Source organism: Triturus cristatus, chromosome 11, assembly GCF_964204655.1.
Source record: "Triturus cristatus chromosome 11, aTriCri1.1, whole genome shotgun sequence".
NCBI lineage: Eukaryota > Metazoa > Chordata > Amphibia > Caudata > Salamandridae > Triturus > Triturus cristatus.
The window spans coordinates 333,510,715-333,532,804 of record NC_140594.1 but is presented as its reverse complement, the minus strand read 5'-3'; positions in this window follow the sequence as shown (position 1 = coordinate 333,532,804).

The window sequence follows — 22,090 nt, the reverse complement described above, 5'->3', positions numbered from 1 at the left end:
CAAGCATTAACAAAACCATTGTCGGCATGGCAAAAGTAAGTGTTGTCTCTTGGCCACAAAGCCACAATGTTTATAATCAGATACTCTATTGATGTAGCACTCATCTCTATTTTTAGATCGCCCTTCTGAAGCCCAACTAGGCTTCCAATCAACAGGCAGCAAGCATTCCAATATCTTTAGTAAAAGCACCGCCCGACCGGCGCAAGTAAGTGCCTTTTCTTGTTCCTCCAGTTACAAAATATTAACATTCACCAAACCATGTACATGACTGATCTAGACTAGACTAGATCGTGCCATCTACATTTTAACTTGCCTCTTCTCGTCTGCCAGGTGAAAACCAGTCCACGCCCTGCAGAGACTCCCGCAAACCACCTTAGGAGTTGAAACGAGTCTGCATTACACAACACAGGGACTTTCACAATTAATACATTTTCCCCCGTAGAAATGTTTTTGGAATGTTCTCACTACTGGGTCTAATGTTTCTTTTTCCCATGGGTAGCTGCTTCTTAAATTGGTTACACAATGTGGATGGTAAAGGATGTCCTAGTAGGTGCTCCTTTTGTGAACTAAGACTGTTGATGTAATGTTAAGCTAATTATTGTTATGTATCACTCTTCAAGTATTGTTTGTTTCATCCCATTACTTCATCACAAAATCTGTATGTTATTGTTTTATTTGTTGCCTTAATATGTATAATTTGTTCTTGACTGAAACGTATCCACACTTTCCTGACCTATGATTATATGTGGAGTAAAGTGCCTAGAATGAAGTGGCAAATAAATGCTTCAAGCCTATATCAAATGAATTGATGGCCTTTAGTCTTTTAAATTGATTTAGCAGCGTTTAAATACTTTCTAAACGTGGCATTTTCAAACTCCTAATTAAAAACGATCTTTACTAAAAGATATTTTATTAAATTCTGAGTTCAGAGAGCCCAAACTCCATTTCTCGATCTTGTCCCAATGAGAAGTTATATTTATAAGATGTTATAGAAGATCTCCCATTCTATGCTAAGGCACAGATAGCCTTTCAATAGTGAAAAACGACATACACAGTATTTCACTATGAGGACATTTCACACACTCCAGTTCATGTCCTACCTTTCACATACACTGCACTCTGCAGATGGGTGTACCTTAGGTCTACCTGAGGGGTGCCTCACTTGTAAGAAAAGGGAAGGATTGGGGACTGGCAAGTGGGTACACTTGCCAGGTCGACATGGCAGTAACCACTGTGTGCAGACAATGAAGTGACAGGTCTGAGAAACCTTTGAAGGGCTGCTTGTGTGGGTGGCTCAACCAGTGCTGCAGGCCTTCTAGCAGCATTTGATTTGCAGGCCCTGGACACACATAAAGGTAAAGCAAATATGTCAACTATGGAAACATCAATCCATAAATACAATGTACAGTAGGAGCACTTGCACTTTCACACTGATCAGCAGTGAGAAAGTGCGCGGAGACACTAAACCAGCAAAAACAGTCAAACTCAGGAGGTTAGAAACCAAAAGAGCAGGGGAAACATGCCAAAAGGTCTAACAGAGAGAATTTAAGTTTGCTATTGTGCTCATGGACTATATGTCATAATGGCCAGAATATGGGTTTCTGAGTAATGTTACCTCTTCTTTAGTCATTCAATTTCTATACAAGTTATTTGTAAGGGAGGGCTACCCTGCTGAGATTGTAGCAGACAATGGCACACAGTTGATGTCAAAAGAAATTAAATTATTTTTAGATTCCCATAGTATTAAACACATAAAGTCTTCCCTTTACCATTCTAAGGGCAATGTGCTAGTCGAATGCTTCAGCCGCACATTGAAGATCCAGTTGCAGCTGGAAACTGTCAACAACTTAAATTGGAAGGCTGTGGTGGATGACATTCTCTGGGCATATAGGAAAACCTCCAATTGCTTAACAGGGCTCTTTCCTTTTACCCTGTTGTGGGGTAGAGTCCCTTGATCTAAGCTCAAGTGTGTTTGGCGGGGTGGGGGACATGAGGGAAAAGGTACATGAGAAGTATGGCAGTATTAGCATGAAACCAGACCTTTGTGATTTAAAAGTGGAAGCTGGGTCAGAATCAAGAGGCCAGGACATATTCTCAAGGGTGATTCCAGATTTTCCACCCCCATGAAAGTGGTTAGGGTAACTACTAGTACGATCACACCAGTGATGGCAAGATATGGAACAAAGACAAGATTTCTATTGCTCCTAAGGTTGACCTTGTGTGAAATCATCTAGGAAAACTTCTGAGGATGAGTGTTCAAGGGAACCGCATGTAACATGAGCTAGAAATGAAAGACATGAACCATTTTGGCATAATAATTACATTTTTGGGTGTCCATCAGCCAAATTATGACATAATGCATTCAATTATTTTGATATTTAAGCTTTTAGTTGAATCCTATATTCTTTTGTATCTAATGTCTTATTCTATGTTATATTGGACCTAACATTTGGTTTTACTGAGCATTATGTTCTTTTCATTGCATATCTTGCAAATTTATTGTATTTCTGTTTTGTAAATATTATGGGAGGAAGATGTGTTGGGTTTGCCTCTTTATGGAACTCAAAGGGGAGCATAGAATGTAGAAGGTTTGTGCGAACCACCATAATACACCTGTGTATGTATCCTAGAAACCTCATTTTGCTTTAGTAGAATGTGGCTGCAATACAAACTCCACCTTTCTTTTGGCTGAGCCTAGGGAGCCGCTGATAGAGTCCAAATTATGGTTATCTGGTTGCGCCGGACCGAGTCACAGTTTCAGGCTTACTGCAATAGAGAACAGGTCAGATACAGTCCCAAATTAGACCAGCTGAAGGTTTATCTTCTCAAGTTTTGCACAGAGAGTCCTGTTCTTGTTGAAGAGGGTTGTGGGGAGCAGAGAGAGCATCCCAGGTGGTGGTGGGCATGGCCCAAGGAGCAGACTGGACGTTGAGGATGGTTGCTTCATGTTGCAGTCCTCCGCGGACGATTGATGCTTGCTATGTAAAGAGGTGGATGAAAGGCAGCTCAAGCTGTTTTTTGGATGAAGGGTCCAGGACCTGAGAGTCACCACTTAGGGGGTCAGAAACTTGCTGAAGATCAGTCCAGAGGCTGTTGGTAAAACTTTTATGTCCTTGATGCTCAGCTAATGAGGCCAGCAGACTTACACTTGGAGTCACTGTAAGGTCTTGGTTCAAGATGAAGTTGAAGGTCCAGTTCCTCCTCCCCAGCCAAGAGGGCAGCAGGCAGTAGGTCAGGACAGCGGAGCTGTAGCTCTTTCAGAGTAGCAGTCCAGCAGAGTGGCAGTCCTTTCAGGAGCACAGCAGTCCTTCTTCCTGGCAGAGTATCCATAGGTCCAGAATTTGTACTGAAGTGGGGTGTCTAAGATCCGGTATTTATACCCAGTTGAACATTTGAATTGGGGGAGGAGCTTCTAGAGATTTACCTTTGAAGTCCCCAAGCATCCTAACTTCCCTACCCTGACTCCACACTACTTACAGTCCTTTGTGTTGAGACAGGACACAGCCTATTCAGATGTGAACATGGCTGCGCTCCAGCTCCTCCCTCCCATCCTGCAAGTGATGACCCATCCAGGCACACCTAATCACTATATTGTTTGCGACTGTCAAGGAGGAATACAGAAAACTCAACTGTCAGCTACACCCAGTCATGTAACTCAGAGACAACCTGCAGCCACTGAATGGCTAAGGCAAGAAAATGCCAATTTCCAAAAGTGGAATTTTTAGAATAGTAATTTAAATCCGACTTCACCGTAAATTAGGGTTTTAAATTAGGATTCCAGAGACACCAAACATAAACTGGTTAGCTCTTTCCATTTGGAAATTAAACTTCAATAATATCCTGTGGCAGAAATTTAAAACTTTAAATTACATGACCTTATTTTAGATACATTGCACACTGCCCTCTGGGCTGTTCAGGGCCTAACCTAGAGGTGGAATATATATTACAAAGGAAGGTTTGGGTCTGGCAAAACATTTATTTTGCCAGATCGACATAGCAATTTAAAATTGCACACACAGGCTCCTCAATGGCATGCCTGGGACATTTTTAAAGTGCTACTTAAGTGAGTGGCACAATCAGTGCTACATACCCACTAGTACCCTTTACTTTACAGGCTTTGGGTACATATAGTACAAATTTACTAGGGACGTATAGGTAAACTAAATAGGCCAATTGGGTATAAGCTAATGTTACCATATTATACGAAGAGAGCACCATCACTTTAGTACTGATTAGCTGTGGTAAAGTGTCCTAACGCCAACAAAAACAAAGTCAGCAAAAAAATGGGAAGTGTGAAGGTAAAAGGTTTGGGGGTGACCCTGCAGAAAGGGCCATGTCCAACACCCAGCCACTAAAGGACTGGTAGAGGTCAGAGTAACTTGCAGATTAGAATAGGTAGAGCTTTATAAAGACTATTTTTGAAATGAGAGCAAGAGTCTGGCAACATTGGTTGCTGTGACTCTTTCACTATCATATACTTTTTTGCATGGTTTGGGGCCAGAGGCATGAAGGTTCAAAATACTGAATCACACTTTGTGAATACAACTGATTTGCAACTTGCCATTTGGTATTCCATATGTATGAAAGGCCTAAACAAATATTTAGTCATTTGGTAGGATTCACATTCACAATTTATTAAATCATAAATAAAAAATCAGTTGATTGCAAATTCATTCGGAATTTACGAATGTGGCTTTCAGGAGGTAGATGATTACCTCACAAAATGGAAGTGTTTCACTGCATGCTCTGTAGGGGACTGGGGGACACAAAAGAAGGCTGGCATTGCAGAAGAAGAGATTTCCAAAGTTTTTACTTTGCCATCCAGACCTCAAGGGGCTTAATTATGAGAGGCCTGAGCCGCCGTTGTGTCACTAATTTTGATGCAGGTAGTACTCCATATTTACAAATAGATGCATGTGGCCAAATGCATCACTTTTGGTAGGCCTGCATCGGAAATTACCAGTGCCAGAACAGGTTGCACCACACAGAGACTAACATCTTCAAGGTAGGCGTTCCCCCCATAAAATGCTGCATTAAACCGACACAATGATATTTATGGTTTTGACAATAACTGATGCATCATTGGCAAGCCGCGCGCGGAGCTTGAAATGCATCAAAATTCTTGCGCATCGGCAATCCAGGCATAGGAAATGATGCATTAGCTGGGCCACATTAAGACAAGCCACAAAAAACAGTTTGGCAAGCTCAACTACACCATGGAGATACTCATTTTGCAGCTGGGAGTTGTGAGGAGGCCACCAACACCCCCACCCCACCACTTAGGTAGTGCAGGAGAAGGGAGCACCTTTTTCACCAGTGTACTACCCTCATTGACCTCAGCTCAGGGAGAATGAGGTCATCACATACTACCACCGACTCAGGAGGGAGTCCATAATAGAACTGCTGAACCAGATAGCACCAAGGCTCCAGCCACCAACTGCCAGGCCCACCAACATCCCATCGCAGCTCAAGCTGATGGCTGTCTTCCACATGCTGGCATCTGGTCATTCCAGATCACAACAGCCAGAGTGCCAGGAATATCGCAGCCATCTTTTTCTGCCTTCCTACCATCTGTCCTGGATGCCATCATACACCTCAACCCAGAGTACCTCCTCTTCCCCAAGACACGAAAACAGCAGCTAGACACCAAGCAAGGTTTCTATGCCATTGCTGGATTTCCACACGCTCTGGGTGCCATTCATTGCACACATGTGCAACTGATTCCCCATGCAGCAACATCACATCTGTACAGGAACCAGAGGCACACTTACTCTATCAACATCCAGGCCATCGTGGATCATTGATGGATGTTTACAAATGTGCTGGCAAAATACCAAGGATTGCACTTAATGCTTACATCTTCAGACACTCCTTCATCAGTGACTTCTTCCAGAATTGCCATATGGGAATGGACTACTTTTTGGTAAGTAAAAGTGAAGTGTATTGCAGACTTACTAATAGTAACAAATGTATAACATAATAGCCATCTCTGTTGACGAAGATAGGGCCATTTGTCTGAGGGGTGTGCCTCATACATGAACCATGCTTCATGGTACACATGTAATGCAAACCCCCAAATCATACATGTTAAGACACGCAAAGTCATTTTGTGTGCCTTTGAATGGCATAAAGGAACAGAGCAATGCAACACGGGCCAAAATGCAGTGTAGCATCACTGTGTGCAAGGGATAAGTTCCATGGGAGTTGTAGGGGTGTCTACATGCAACTCCCATGGATGATGTGGCATTTCACTTATCCCACAACAGATACATTTTGGAATGTGACAGATCATTTGATTTCCTCTGGTGATTTGTAACAAGGAAAATTAACTGAAGTCATCCAAGTCACTCCCACTTCCTACATGTGTGCAGTTTGTGGCAAACATACATAAACGATCATGGCTCCGAGCGTACATCATGTGCAGGAAGGTGCCCCCTCCTTTACAAAGACAATCCTGCATGCAATGGAAGCACCGAGTACCGTGGTGCAAGTGCGTCTTTTTTTGTACTAGGCAGCACATTGTGTGCCAGTGTAGGGGCAAAGGTCAGGAATGTACTCTATGGGCTAAATACTGTGCACTACTGCCCTTTCTCAGTGACGCAGTGCAGACAGATAACTTGCTGCACTGCAAAGTGCAACTTTCCAAAAAATCTATGCCCTTTTGTCATCTTCACATAGTGGCAACAATGCACTGTAATGTGGAGACAATGACGTGCCAAATTGATATGCACCTACTAATCTGTCAATGGCAGTAGCAACAGAATGTCAGTGAGTACCAATGTGTCATTTCATTCTATGTGTGTGGATGAAACCACATCAAATGCACTGGGAAAGAATCATGAATTAAATCATGTGGCATGACAGACAAGGCAATTATGAGTACAAAGGCAACACAAGATAAAAATCTGAGGTGAGTGTTTCCTCAATGACTTAACAAACTCATGCTATTTGTCAAAGTTCAACAAGGTCAGCGATGTGAGAACAAGTGATGAGGAAATGAGCAAGTGTGTAATACTTGGCGGTAAACTTGTATGTTTTCGCCACAGTGTCAAGAGCAACACAGAAATAAGTATGTGGAAAGGCCATGTGTGGCATGCCATGTCAGTGTAGGCCCCAGACATGTACATTTCAATACTCTGTAACATTGTGACATGAACAGTATAAAACACACATATGTCTCAGCAATACTGACAGTCTATGTACACTCATACAGGTATGTTGATATGTAGGTGTGGGCGGACTTTGCATACTCGCGCTACGCAAAGCTCTGCGAAACGGTAAAGAATCTCTGCGAGAACGCAGAAATTCCGCGAACACGCGTAATTGCGTTTTCGCGATGCTTTTTTCCTGCTCGCGAACGCTGTTTGCGTGCCTGGGGGGAAATATCTTGCGAAAATGCATTTTGAGAACGCGAAAAAGCAAATAATTCCGCGAAGCCGCGGAGCGCAGAATTTTGGGCTATTCCGCGTTCTCCACGGAACGCGAAATTACCCAAATTCCGAGAGCGGAGCAGAATTTACCGCCCAGGCATATTGATATCCCTATTGACTGTTGTAACCAATGTGATGGCTCACCTGTTCTGTGGAGTAAGTAGCCCTAATGTAAAGCACATATATCCAGCAAAGTGAAACTCACTAAGTCAAACAAAATGATGCCAGACATGTAATACATCAGTCACCATCTTAGGTTAAAATCCAACCTGGACAAGGTACTACAGTGTACTCAGGAACCAATCTCAACATACATTCGCCACAGCAATGAGGAAAAATCAGGGCATAGAACTACACAATCCACTGCAAGTTAATAGTCATACACATACATGCGAAAACCTAGTGCGTATAAATGTTGAATAGACAGCTCCTTGTAACAACATTAGTGTGCCCCTCATAAAGATGGCCCACATTGCTATACCTATGTGTGTATCAAAATGCACCATGCAAACTTCTCTGGCAAAAGCAATAGTTGAAGACTGACAATAAATAGCATAACAATGCATGTGACATGTTTGAACTGCACCTAATTGATGTAACAAAATCACATGGCAAAGTTAGTGAACTATGAAACAGCTGTATCAATGCCCTGTAGGCCACCAACAAAATCTGTGGTTTAACATGAACAAATATATGTGCGAGTGCAAAACATGTTGTCAATATATCAACCTACCTAGAGATGAACAACTATCCAAATGTTTGATCAATAATCTGTCACTTCTCACATGTAGTGAGTCCACATAACATATAGTGATCAGGACCATTTCAAAATATACATCACAGTAAGCTATTATATACACATGCAGGCCTAGATGTAGAAGTGTACATTGTATCATGCCATGCTTATCAATTGCTGTTACACAAAGAACTGAAATAGACATGTGTAAACCTGTGGCTAACTCTATAATGTAACAGATATTCTGAAATACCATGGGAAATGTGTATGAGTCTTTTAGTACATGGCACACATGGACAGGAATGTAGTTGTAACAGAGAGCAAAAGCATTGCCAGTTGAAATTCCTGTTTCACTTTCAGTGAACCAAGGATATGGTCTCCAGCCATGGGTCATTTCTCCAATAGCACTTCCTAATACTGAGCCGGAACGACAGTACAACAAGGCACTGGCCAAGTCATGGATTATCGTAGAGATAACCTTTGGTGTGCTGAAGTCCCGGTTAAGAGTCCTGGACTTGTCAGGGGGGAGATTTCTATACTCCCCATTATGGTCTGCAAGATCATCCTAGTATGTGCCCTTCTCCACAACATATGTGTTCGGACAAATGTCCCGAGGGATGTGGACCATGATGACCAGGACCCATTAGAGGATGAGGATGGAGGAAGGATCTAAAAGACAGTGGCTGGGATTTGGCGATACATCCACATTGTGCAGAATTTCTTCACTTAAAGTACATGTACTATGATGGACAGAATGTCCAAACATAGGGGGTGATTAGGATGGTGAGTGGATCGCCACCGCTTGCCCGGTGGTGGCAATCCACCTGCAATCCCAAACCGATTTACCCCCACCATATTATAATGGCGGGGGCTATCGTGGTGGACACAAAGTGCGTCTGCCGCTTTTCCACCAGTCGGCAATCGTTCCGATTGATGGCCGGGAGGACTTGGCCCTTAATATGGTGTCAGTGCCTATCAGGCACCGCCATCCATATTAGTATGTGTGGTTTTAAAGGCCTTTCCATTACTTCGATGCCGCCATGGAGAGGCTGGCGGGGAATTGCTTTGTGGGCCCCTTGCGGGCCCCCAGTCAGTCTGCACTTGGGGGGTACCTATGGTACCCCCCTGCATTGCCATGCACAAGGTGGCAGGCACCTCGAGGTGCCTGCCACGTTGTGCATGGCCATGCACAACATGACATTTGGGGATTGCGGCCGGTGCTGCTTACAGCAGCACCCGCCGCAATGTCAAAAATGCGGTATATGACCGCCACCTAATTAGCGGTGAGGGACCGCTGCATGTCTGGCAGCAGGTGCCCGCCATCCTAATAACCCGCATAATAGGAAGGTCCAACATAGAAATACATGTTTGAAGCCATTATTTGTGCTGGCATTTATGTCACAGTCCCAGTACACATCAACTCACTCGCATCTTGTCAAATAGAAGTAGGCCTCAAACTGTAATAATCATGCCATCAGACCCGTTCAGCAACATGGGGCCATGCGGGTCACCTGGCAATTGCACATATACCAAAATGCAATGTGAAGCCGTGTATTAAAGGTATAGACAAGGCCTGACACACTTACTATTCAAAATTGATCATTACATTCCTCTTTCACTTGACCAATGCAGAGCTGCACAATGTACACCAGATGGCACTCAATTAATTTAGGAACACACATCACTAATTACCATGCCTTAGGACAACCTCACATTGCAGTGTGTATCAACAATGTGTCAAAATGCAGAATGACTGTATTTTGCTATACATATTTTGTGGCAGATTCCATCTGACATAATAAGGGACATGTTTCATTGGCAAAGGCCTTGTGTCATATATATGTATACAACCTGACACTTGTCAATAACGCATACATGCATGTCTGGCTTACCAGAAAATACAGCTCTTGGAAACTATTTTCTGCTTACATTGCCAGAACCAACATATCTTGCTACAGTAGAAAAAGGACAAATTTGGCATGCATTGCTCAGCAATGCAATGACAAAAAGGCCTGTAAAAAGACAATATGAGCAATGGCATTGTTCAGTGAGTAAACAGGCAGAGCAGTATGACACTGAATAGGTTATATGTCAACATCAGAACACATTAAGACTACTGAGTAGTCAAGAATGTGATTTCTTATGGTTATCAAGGTTGGCAAAACAGTATGTGCAAACGCACTAACTCATTGAACATGGCCAGATACAGGCCTGGGTGTAGTTCGCAGAGTTTTGCTATGCGGAACTCTGCGAAGTGACAAAAAAACTCAATGAAGTTCCGCAAGTGGTGGAGTGCAGTGCGAATTGCTGTTCATGCTGGGCTTCCTGCTGCTTGGGTAGAAATTCTACCCGAGCGGCAGCCCGTGCACGCAACTTTCTGTTTGTGAGTATGAACAGGGTAAAAACTCCACTGCACTATGCAGCGTTGAGTTTTCGGCATTCCATGAACTCTGTGGAGGTCGGAATGCATAAAACTCCACAAACAGAGTGGAGTTCACCGCCCAGGCCTAGTCAGATGAAGGGATTGTGATGGCAACTTACCTTTGCATGGCAAGAGTTGTGCATTACTGAGTTTACAAGTGCATAGATGAGTGGATCGCAAATATTTTACCCACCCAAAGGTGAAATGTTTGTTGAGTGTGCCATAACATATGCCTGTGCCAGGGAATGCATTATACTTGGACCATGAGGCACACACAAGGCCTGCCATCAGAGTAGATGTACTGCAACTAATTTTGCAGGAGTAAGACAAAGATCATGTGTTAATGGCAGCAAAATGCTAATTGCACATCACAAGTTAAATTGACAATGTAACCATGTTTTGCTACAGTTATGACTAATTCTCATTCACCTACTCAAAAGGTCTGTTGCTGTGTGAAACATTCATCCCAAACGCACCTAATACCATCCGTCAATGTGGTGCATGATACCACCATGTGCAGAACACGTGTGCCCGAGCAAGACATACACAAAAGCAAGTCAGAAATGTGTATCAGTGTGCACTTCCAGAGATTGTGTGTGCTGCTACAGTGTGTTCAGCTACCCTCTGTTACAGTCCAAAGTGAGTGTAGTACCAAAGAGTGTGCGATGACTGAGAATGTGTCCTGCACTTCATGATGTTGGTTGATATCAGACACATGTGCATCATAATTGCTTTCCACCAAGGTCCTGTAATATTAAACAGAGAGGCATAGAATGTGCATAGCCACACAGTGCCGCACTGATATACTCCCTAATTCATGGCTGTGTGTGAAAGGACATTGCAAGTAATGTGCTATCCATAACTGAATAGAAAACAATCATGCCGTATCCCCTGTCACATTGCTGGTTTGTCTGCTAGGGTCTACGCAGGCCCACTTGAACCATGGAGCAGGAAAGCATTTGTCACCTGCAGGAATGTTTGAGTGCGTGGAGGGCTTCATCTTGCTAATAATAATATCCCTAAAGCCTAATTACACCATCTATATGTGATGCAGAACCCAGCTCACGTATAGAAGTGAAGTGGCTAGGAAAGTTTGTGGTACAAGACCTTGTAATGTCACACGTTTCACACTGTATGTGCTTTGTTATGTTTCCGAATACATACGTTTCTATCATGTGTGCATGTGTACCCCCAAACAACATTCAAGGAGCCTATATCTGGTGCAGCAAGAGCCAATGCATTGATTTGTGAAACAGTGTGTTATTGACACTTTTCACACCTACACTAGCTGACCCAGCAGGTGTAGGACAGCTACCTCTGTCACAGAGACATGACAAGTGCTGTCAACCCTCCACAGCTGTGCCAAGTACCAGTCAACATTGGATGTAGTTATACATAAATTACATAAATGCAGCCTCACCGCAGCTAACAAAGTACCCCATGCCAATGTCAAACCACTAAATGAAGATAATTAACTCAATGCCTCAATACATTACAAATATTATGTTGTTACACTCTCAATAGATTGTCACTCTAGATGTCACATGAAAGATGGTATAATGTCACATATAAGCACACTGTGACTAGCTAAATGATACACATAACCAACCTTTGGACCTTTCTGCTATAACTGTAGGACCAATGGAAGTTAGTTCAAGCTGTGATATGATGTTTTTCAATGTCATCTACCTTACATCCCACATATTGGGCCATTAGCATGTGTCACAAACTACGCATTACCCCTGAGGTGTGGTGAATTGCACCATTTGCGCTTGTTGTAACCACGCATCCAGGCCAATGCATATACAAACCAGCATAAGTGCCAATGTGCTGTGCCTTAATTTTATAAGATTCACTACCGATGCATCAGATAAAATGACAAATTTCTCAAAAATGTGCAGCAATTCAGGCAGGAAATGAATGACACAGTGTGGCAGGCTGCATAATAAGAAATGTGAAGCTACTTTCACTTTTGTTTACTCTTTGTTAGTCCGTGCTGAGTGCTGGTGGTTTTTAAGAGTGTGATTGGTGGTTGGTTGCTCTTTTATCTTTGTGTGCTCTGTGTCTCTAAATTGTGTCATTGTTGTCCATTATTGTCCTTTTGTCTAGATTTGTGAACTTTCTGTCACTGTATTGTTGGGAGTTTGTCTTTTTAGGGTGTTTCCTTCTAGGGGTAGTTTAAGTAGTTTGGGTGCTTAGTTATTTTCCATAGTGTTAGTGAGAGAGGATAGGGACATGTATGGTGGGAGGGAAGAACTTTTCTGAGCCGGAGTTGGGTGGGCTCATCTGGTTGGTTATGCAACAACTGCCGAGGTTGGTTGCGGCAGGGGGCAGGGTGAGCCCAAGATACGCTGCAAAAGATAAAATAGACAGATGGGAGTGTGTCCGCTTGAAACACAGGCGCTACTTTGAGGTGGAACATACTGCAAGACAGATGAAGCATAGGTGGGCTGACATGGTGGCACAGGAGGCTGATCACATTCACCTGATGGGACTGGATATTGGTGGACCTGTCGATATGTATTGCTGTTCCCTCTGATGTTTTTGGAAGTAGCTATTTAATTCATGCTCAACAAAATCATGTGCTAAACATTATTTGTTTTTTAATGACTACAATGTCCAAGATATATATCAACAAGGGGGAAATAATTGACAAAATGAACAGAAATGAACTTTGTGGCATAAATCTGAGAGCCTTTTGGGCATTGCCGCTGGCACACACCTCTCAACCATATCTATGTGTCCATGCTAAGCAACAATGCATGACTTAGAATGGCCTCAAACATATGGAGTGAGGCAAGACAGTGCAAATTTCTGCTTTGGCTTACTCTGTGTCAATGAGGCCTTCCATGGCCATTGTGGTGGGTAATCCCCTGCAACACCCATGGATTGTTATGCATCACCAAATTTACAATGCCATGTATACCTAGGGATGCATCAAAAGCTTACACCTCCCTAGGGTAAGTGCAATGGTGAGTTTTCTCTTTATTCCTCCTTGTACTTTTTTCTTTCCATGTGTGCTGCATTCGGCACACATGGAAGATGATAATGCCTTCCAGGATTTTCTATGTTTAGGCATATGCTCCTTCCTGCATCAAAACAATCCTTGATGAAACACAGACACCCTTGCATCAACCTGCGTTGGTGCTAGTCTGTGGAAATTGCGCCAGCGCATGGGGAAAAAAAGAAAGGTGCCATATACTATCCAAATGACACATACCTGCCCCTTCACTTTGACAGAGGCCAGTGCAGCTAGGTGTCATGGTACAATGCAGTCTGACATGATGATTCCCAGCAGAACTAAATATATCACATGCCTAAGTCATACTTCAGTCATATGATTTATGGATATATTTGAACAATGTCCTAGAGCCGGTTCAGGGCTGCATGCTGACTAACTGTATTCAATGATTTTGCCATAAACTGATATTTGTCACTAAGCTATTATGTATATATGGAGTACTGTGTTAGCATAATGTATAAGATGTACCTGTAAGCATTTGTTACAGTACTGTTGATAATGCTATGTTTAAAATCGTTTTTTTCCAGGGGACATAGACCATTCAACCGGGGAGAAGTGGAATCATTCTATGATCCCAGTGCTACCGATGTCATTAGTACATAAATGTTGAATGTTGAGGTCTGTGTGTGATCTAAGCTACATTTAACATTGTGATGTGTTTTGGGAGGTAATGATCACCTACTATGAATTTGCTATCAGTGTGCAAAACACAACGGAACCTGCCCACAGATTAACTGTGAATCAACAAGAGAGTCTCCAGTTGTGAATGTAGGGTGTATGTAAGCAGGCGCACATGATGTAAGCGGGTTAGCAATTTGATAATGTATGCACATCTATAGTCATGTGGCTTTGGGTACACTAACAATGACCTGTTGCAGATTCTGCATGTGTTTAACATAAACACATTAGCTGGTACCAACAATGGCACTTAGCTATACAAAAAGATTCAACGTATGTTGAACAGAGATATTTGTTTTGCTAAGCATGTCTAGTTAGTGGTCAGTTGCTTAGGTAAAGAAATTGGGTTGGACACAGGCACAGATGATGTGCAATATGTTCACAGAGGCACTGTTAGTATGCACATACAGGTAGTTATGATGGAATCTGAGGCGCACAGTGTATCAATATGCCACAGGTGTTGCTTTGAACTGTAGCATACTTTGCCCAGAAATGGCACATACTTTAGATCTGTCCAGCTAAAAATATATCTGTTTGACTGACCATAAGGGTGGCAAACTGTACCAGCTCTGTTACACCTCATTTGCTTGTCAACAACATACCTGCCTGGTACTTACGCGCTCACCCTTGCAGCATTATACTAGTATATCATTGTTGTATGCTGGTTTGTATCCATGAAGGTGGCCCCCACCCGTCCGGAAACGTCAATCATCCTTGGCATTGAATACTTGCTAAGCGTGGCACTTCGTACATGTGAATCTGTGCAACCACTTGCTAAGTTAGAATAGACAATTGTCTTGCATTTCCTCTTAGCCTAAGGATGTGAAGCTTGGTTCCAGGGTCTTTGGTCCTGGCACCTCTATATTATTATGTGTGTAGTACAATTGATGCCATGTGTGGTTACACTTCCACTCAATGTATATAAGGGATCTCAGGGCCAAATGGGACACAATGTCCCTACATATCCACATGTGCCTTACTATAATTTGACAGAGGACCCTAAATACTTAGTAATTGCAGTGTATTTAATGAGATCCACAGTGTAGAACTGTGCTTCCTCATGCTTGAGTGGCTTAGTTATGACTCGATACAGAAGGAGTTTGGCCATTAATATCTGCGTATTGCCTGTGCATGCATTATGATAGTACTTGTAGGATATCTTCAGTTTAAGCATTGAGGCTGACATATGTGCATGATGAAATTGTCATGAGAACTGAGCAAGAGGTCTGTGGATGGGTGAAAAGGTGTGATTGACTCACATGTCTCACAGGACCCAATTTACGCAGTGCTGCAATTGTGTGAATAGTTGGCATTTTTCACTGTGTGGCACTCGGCACCGATGCTTATTATCACACCATGACATTCAATAGTTCAAAGGTATTTTCAACATAATGACATGGCAGTGGAGGTGCCTGATGCTTGGCCATGTCCAACCAGAGCACGCGATAGGGACAGTCACACAATTTGCTTGTGATGCTAGGAAGTGGCTTTTGGATCTACACATCCATCAGGATTTAGTTAGTCCTATCTGCAACAGAGATACAAGATGCAGGTTCATCATGGTAGTTCATTTATTTACAGGTGTTCCATAGGCAATGTCAAATTAGCAGTTCTTGCAGAAACAACCCCAACAATGTTGAAAGGATATCCAAACAGAGTCCCTGAGGGATACATGCCATGTGTCATGTCGAGGAGAGAAGTATTCCAGAGAGAAGGAGGTCCAGATTGCCAATAGGGAATGTAGGCCTCATTGACAGTGCAAAAGTGGATCAGATTAACAGGTGGGCATACAAAAAGGTGATAGTACCGGGTGACAACGACAATAGTATGATAATTGAACTGGTCTAGTAAGAAACAGGCTAAGAGGCACAGACAAATGTTACTGGGTAGATTGCCGTCCCAAAGTGGAAAAACCAATATCTTCCAACTCTGATGTGTGTTGTGCCTTTCCTAAGGGTGGTGGTGTTTGTGCAGAAGGCATCTGAGGCACACACACATCAGGGGTTGGAGATGTGGGTCTCCGTTCCCCGGCAGCATTTGTTTGTGCCAGCAAGGAGGGCAGCACATCACTGATGGCTTGTCAGAAAGGCAACAATGTTGTGGTGTAAGGCACCCATAGAGGCAATATAGGAGTACTGCTTTCACTCCATAGATTGGAGGATGTTGCGGATGGCCCCCAGCTGGGTGGCAACCTCACTGGTTTCACTTTGGTAGGGCTGTTGATGTTACCTCTGCCTCATGACACCAGCAATGTTAGGGAGGAACTGTTCCGGTCTATGGAGTGATGGGTAGGTGCCTTTGATTGCCTATGATGTGTCCTTATTGGAACTGAAGCACATACAGACTCCCTCAATGCTGCTTGCAATAGGCTCCATTCACCCTGAACCCCATCTATAAGCTGTTGCTGGACTCCTACCACTCACCATTGGAAGACAACTTAGGGGTCCTCGGAGTCCAGCCTTGGGCCTGGGCGGGCAGATGGGGCATGTTCTGTGTTAGGCAGTTCCTCTGGAGACCCAGTGACGCTATCACTCCTTGCAGTGACAAGAGAAGGTGTTCCAATGGAGTCCAGGGGTTGCTGAAAGGTATCATCGTGAGCGAGGGGGCAAGATGTCATTGCCAACAGATTGGTCATCCTGGACAGGCTAGTGGTCAGGAGGTGTTGTTTCTCCCTCTGCAGTGAAATTGTAATATGTTAATGGTGACCTATTCTAGATATTGACTTGAGTAACTGGCTGATATACAGATGTTATTCTCATCCACTTTCAGTTCAACATTCATGTGTAGGACATATGCTACTCATAGGAATTGTTCCCAAGATTCACTGTAGTTGCCTTTCAGATGGCATTATCTCCACATTGTTCACAGGGACCACTGTGTGACAAGGGTGATATTTTGTGGAAGGGTGAGTTGAGGTAAGATCCACATCTGCCTTGGTAAAAGCCTTTCTCTTTCATGATGGTTATAAGGGATAGAGTTTTAATTATTGACACCACTACTGTACACACTGCACCAAGTCCCCAGGGTGCCTGCATTTCCTATGGCTACTACTCAGCTCACAACCCCTGGGAAAGTGATGTGCCTTTCGTCATGTATTAATTTTGAACATGCAGTCTGCCTTTCCCACAGTACACCACACCAGTCTACCTTGTTGTGCTGTCTTGCATGCACATTTTGTATTAATGTGGCCAAGGGCTCATATTTGACATGCATCCATACAACTCTACATAGCTAGCAGCCTTCTTATACTGTAAGAATGTGTAAGGGGATGTAGTTAACCTGGTTTTTCTAAATGGGTATACTCATGTGACTTCGGTACATACACAGTTTTCTCCCTAGCTCTATACTGTAGGCACTATGTACCAACTCTGAGGGGATAGGCTCAGTCAAACTAGGAAGGTTGCTACCACTGACGCTTACCTCATTTTGGCATTGCCAGATTTGGTGATCTGTTGAGTATCAGATATTGCTCGACTCAGCCCCCCTCACTTTTAGCTGCACATGACTCCTCTGCCAATTTTCTAGTTGACCAAGGGACTCTACTTTCTGTCACACACTAATATCACACAGATTATCATTTGACTCTCCTGTAACACAAACAACTCCAATATGCGTCACCCTTTTCAATTGAGCAACATGCTGCCTATACCTGTGGGCTGTGGCTGAATCTGTGGCCCACATGCTAGTAGTAATGTTACTCTGAGACATGTACCTACCCAGGTTGGACATATAACTAGGCCCATACACCACACCCTCCAAACATCACAGTCAGTTCAATATTCCCTGTTTGACATCCTCCTGCTTTAACATATGTGGCATAGTCATACATATCCCTTTCCAAATTTCTCTTGGCACGTGCTACATCTTCATCAAGGTCCACATGACAAGTATGATGTAGTACAGGGAAAGGAGAGGAGGTTAGGGGAAACCATGGCAGCCGGAGAGTAGCGGGTCGCGGTTGGTTCCCCAGAGCGTCCGTGGTTTTTAACGAGCAATGAGTGAAGGTACTTGCTGCTTCCCTTAAAATTTGTCTAATAGATCAAGCGCTGATTTACCGGGGAACGGGAGAACATCATTTCAAATAATTATCTCAAATAACGCAAAGTTACTACCTTCGGCTGGAGCTGCGGCAGAGTGTTCGGCAGCAAGACGGCGTCGGAGACAGAGCAGCTGTGGGGCAGAGCGGCCCAGGAATTTCATAGGGGGAGAGGCGCAGCTGCAAGGATTCCCTTCCGGGGGAAGTGAGGGCGCGGAGGCTGCAACATCAGACCCGACTCCAGGGGGAACACCGGATTAGAGGAGCAGCTGGACGGGCGAAGTAAAATTGCTCTTTCAAAAGGGAAGAAAGGAGGGGTTTTCCAAAGAGGCTCCACTGGCTCAGGTCCCTGCCCTTGTGATATCAAAGGTAGAAGGAAGGCGGGTTGTGGGAGTACACAGACTGAGGGGGTCTCGAGGGTTTTGAGGTATACACTCCGTAGCCAGGGAAAGGGAAAGAGTAGGTTGGCACTGGAAGACTTAACCCCTTGGGATCTTGCAGGGAGGGGGGAAGAGGAGGAGAATAAGGAGAAAGATGTAGGAGAAGGCTGTGAGGTCTTAGGCAAGGTGGCTGGTATTGGGCATAACACAACTAAGAAATTGTCTCTTTTCCAATCTAAAGTTAATTATATAAAGAAACGAACTCCTGAACAGAAGGTAAAAATCATTCCATCCCTTAAAACGTATTTTAAAGCGCAACCTAAAATACTAATTCTGGGCGAAAATAAGATGGTAGGTTTAAATAGTTGTCAGGAGAAAGATACTATGCAGCAGGCGAAGATTCCAGATGGTCTGGATGGTTCAAATAAAGCGGGCGAAGTCAATTTGGGAGAGGAAATCTCTGCAAATAGATATCAAATTCTAAATACAATATCCCCCAAGGGGGAAGATGGCAAGCAACAATCTTTAGGAAGATCAAAAGGCCCGGTCTCAAATTCGATAGACCTTGAACAGAACTCAAACCAGTCAGAGAAGGAGGACCCTCCTAGTAGCTTTATCAGCGGGAATCAAAAATAGATTTGAGATATCGGAGTCAAATCAGTTAGAGATAAAAAATGCATGCAAAGTCATGGAGAGAAAGATAGACAAACTCAGTAGTAGAACATCAGTACTAGGTGAGGTTAAAGATCTCCAGGAAACTGTGCAGGTAAACTGTACCGAAATAAATAATTTAAAAACAGTGGAAAGAGATCAACAAGATAGACTCGAAAGGCTGGAAAATTTCCAAAGACGGAACAATCTAAAAATTCTGAAAGTTCAAGAAGGCAGAGAAGGCGACAATATGAAAGCCTATGTAGTGAAATTGATTAAGAACGATTTACAGTTGGAGGAGTTGGAAGAAGAGATTGCAAAAGACCTCCAGCGTGTACATAGAGATCCGTTCAGACTTAATGCTAATAGGTCTAAATCAAGGAAAATCCTATTACATTTTTAACATATGCGTTAAAAAAGAAAATATTGTCGAAAGCATTGGGTATGAAATCAATCGAGGTAGACGGGTTCAAATGTGAGATCAGGTGAGATGTTTCTATTGCTACCTCTAACAGACAATGGGAGCTGGGGCAAAGAATAGATATACTAAAGAGATTGGGCGCTTCAGTACAGCTGAGATTTCCGGCATTTTTGAAGGTGATGCTAAACAACAAGATGCACATTTTCCACTCCGGCGAAAAGGTGGATGACTTTATCAAAAGCCTTCAACCTGGGGGTTAGTACCTCTCATCAAAGTAGAGGAAAGCCTTCAAATGATTGAATCTATTTGCAATATTATCACTTTATTAATGACTGCGCTTGGAAGTATTACCTCACTTAGGGGGGGTTAGAAAAAATTCAACTGATAAGCTATTGGTAAATTCACTCATGCACAAATTCAATTTAGTTTTTACACGCTCGCTCTGGGTGGGTCACCCATATGGCCTTGAGCCATGAAGAACCAGGGAAGGGTTTTCCGTGGGAGGGGGTGGTAGGGGGAGCACTGGGTGGGGAGCAGTGGGAGAATTTTTTTTTTTTAAAGTTCCTCTATAGCCTCTAAAATCTGCTTAGTGCAGTCATGCTGTTTGTTTTCAGCCTCTCTGTGGGATGGGTGAGAAGCAAGAGAAGAAAGAAAAGTTAATAAAAATAATCTCATGGAAGGTGAATGGCTTAAGGTTAAGGGTACGGGGAAGAAGGGCAAAAATATTACAGTATTTGAAGGACTGTCCAGCCAAGATTATCATTCTACAGGAGACTCATTTGACAGAAAAGGAGGGCCTGGAGTTTTTCAAGGCTATAAAATGGATCTCCCAAGCAGTTTGCACTGCTCAATCAGCTGTAACAAATGGGGTGGCGATTCTAGTGAGAGGAGGGGCACAAATCACTATAGGGGACAAGGTTTCAGATAAAGCTGGAAGATGGCTAGTTGTCAAATTTAAGATATGGGGACAAGATTTTACTTTAGCGGGGTACTATGGCCCTAATCAAGATGATGTGCCTCCCTTAGTTGAACTTTTGGCAGAACTATTAAATTCTTCAGACCCCATTATATTGGGGAGATTTCAATGCTGTCCTAGACCACACTCTGGATAGAACCTCACACAGTAGAGTGCTGGTAAATCCCAGAATGTCAGAGCTCACTAAGCAAATGATGACCCAGTTGGGTTTGTGTGATATATGGCGTCAGAAGTCAGGATCACAAAAAGGTTTCACATTTTATAATAAAAAATACAGGCATCAGTCGAGGATTGATTGCTTCCTCATTGATAATAATTTAAGAGATGGGCTAAGCGAGTTGAACATGTGGTAGTCCATCTATCGGACCATTCGGCAGTACTATTATATCTGAACATTCAGGCTAGAGGCACTCAATCTAGATGCATGCTAGACCGCATGATCCTGCAGGAAGAAGGAGTTATAGAAGCACTGAGTAGAGAGACCGTAGAGTTCTTCGAGTTTAACCAGGGTACAGCTGCATACGGAATGATCTGGGATGCTTACAAAGCTTTTTTGAAGGGGAAGATTAGGGGCACTGGCTCTGGAAAAAAGGAGGGGGTACTATAAAGAAGTGTCTGAAGTAGAGGAGCTGGTTCGCTCTTTAGAAAATTATCTGATTGACCCTAGGTAGATGAAGAAGCTCGGGTCCGGTTGCTCCAGAAAGTGTCAGAGGCAAAATCAAATCTGACAACAATACTACATGACAGGGTTAGGAAAAAGTGGGAGGCCAGTCGCTTGGCTCATTTCGAATACAGTGAGGGATATAGCAAGCTGCTTGTGTGGAAGGTTAAAAAAGAGCAGGCGAGAAATAGGATAGATCAAGTCAAAAGCGGTCACACAGGTGATATAATTAGTGATCAAAAGGGTACAGAACATGCTTTCCACAGCTTATATACTAAAGTTTATCATGAAGAGTTAAAACCTACTGAAGAGGAGGTGGAAGCCTGGCTGGGGCAAGGTCATATAAACCCCCTTTCATTAGATAAGAGCAGGCAGTTTAATGGGGAAATTAATGAGACTGAAGTAGACATTGCATTAAGACTGGGCAAGAGAGGAAAGGCCCCGGGCCTCGACGGTCTGCCTATTAAAGTTTACAAAGCCCTGGCAAAAGTGTTAATCCCTATCATGGTTAAAATCTTCAATGACCTGTATATTGGAGGGGTCAAAATGCCGGCCTCATGGAAAGACACCACCATCTCTCTAATCTTGAAACCCGGGAAGTGCCCTAAGAATTGCGACTCATATCGGCCAATATCGTTGCTGTATTGCGACTATGAGATTTTCGCCAAAATATTGCC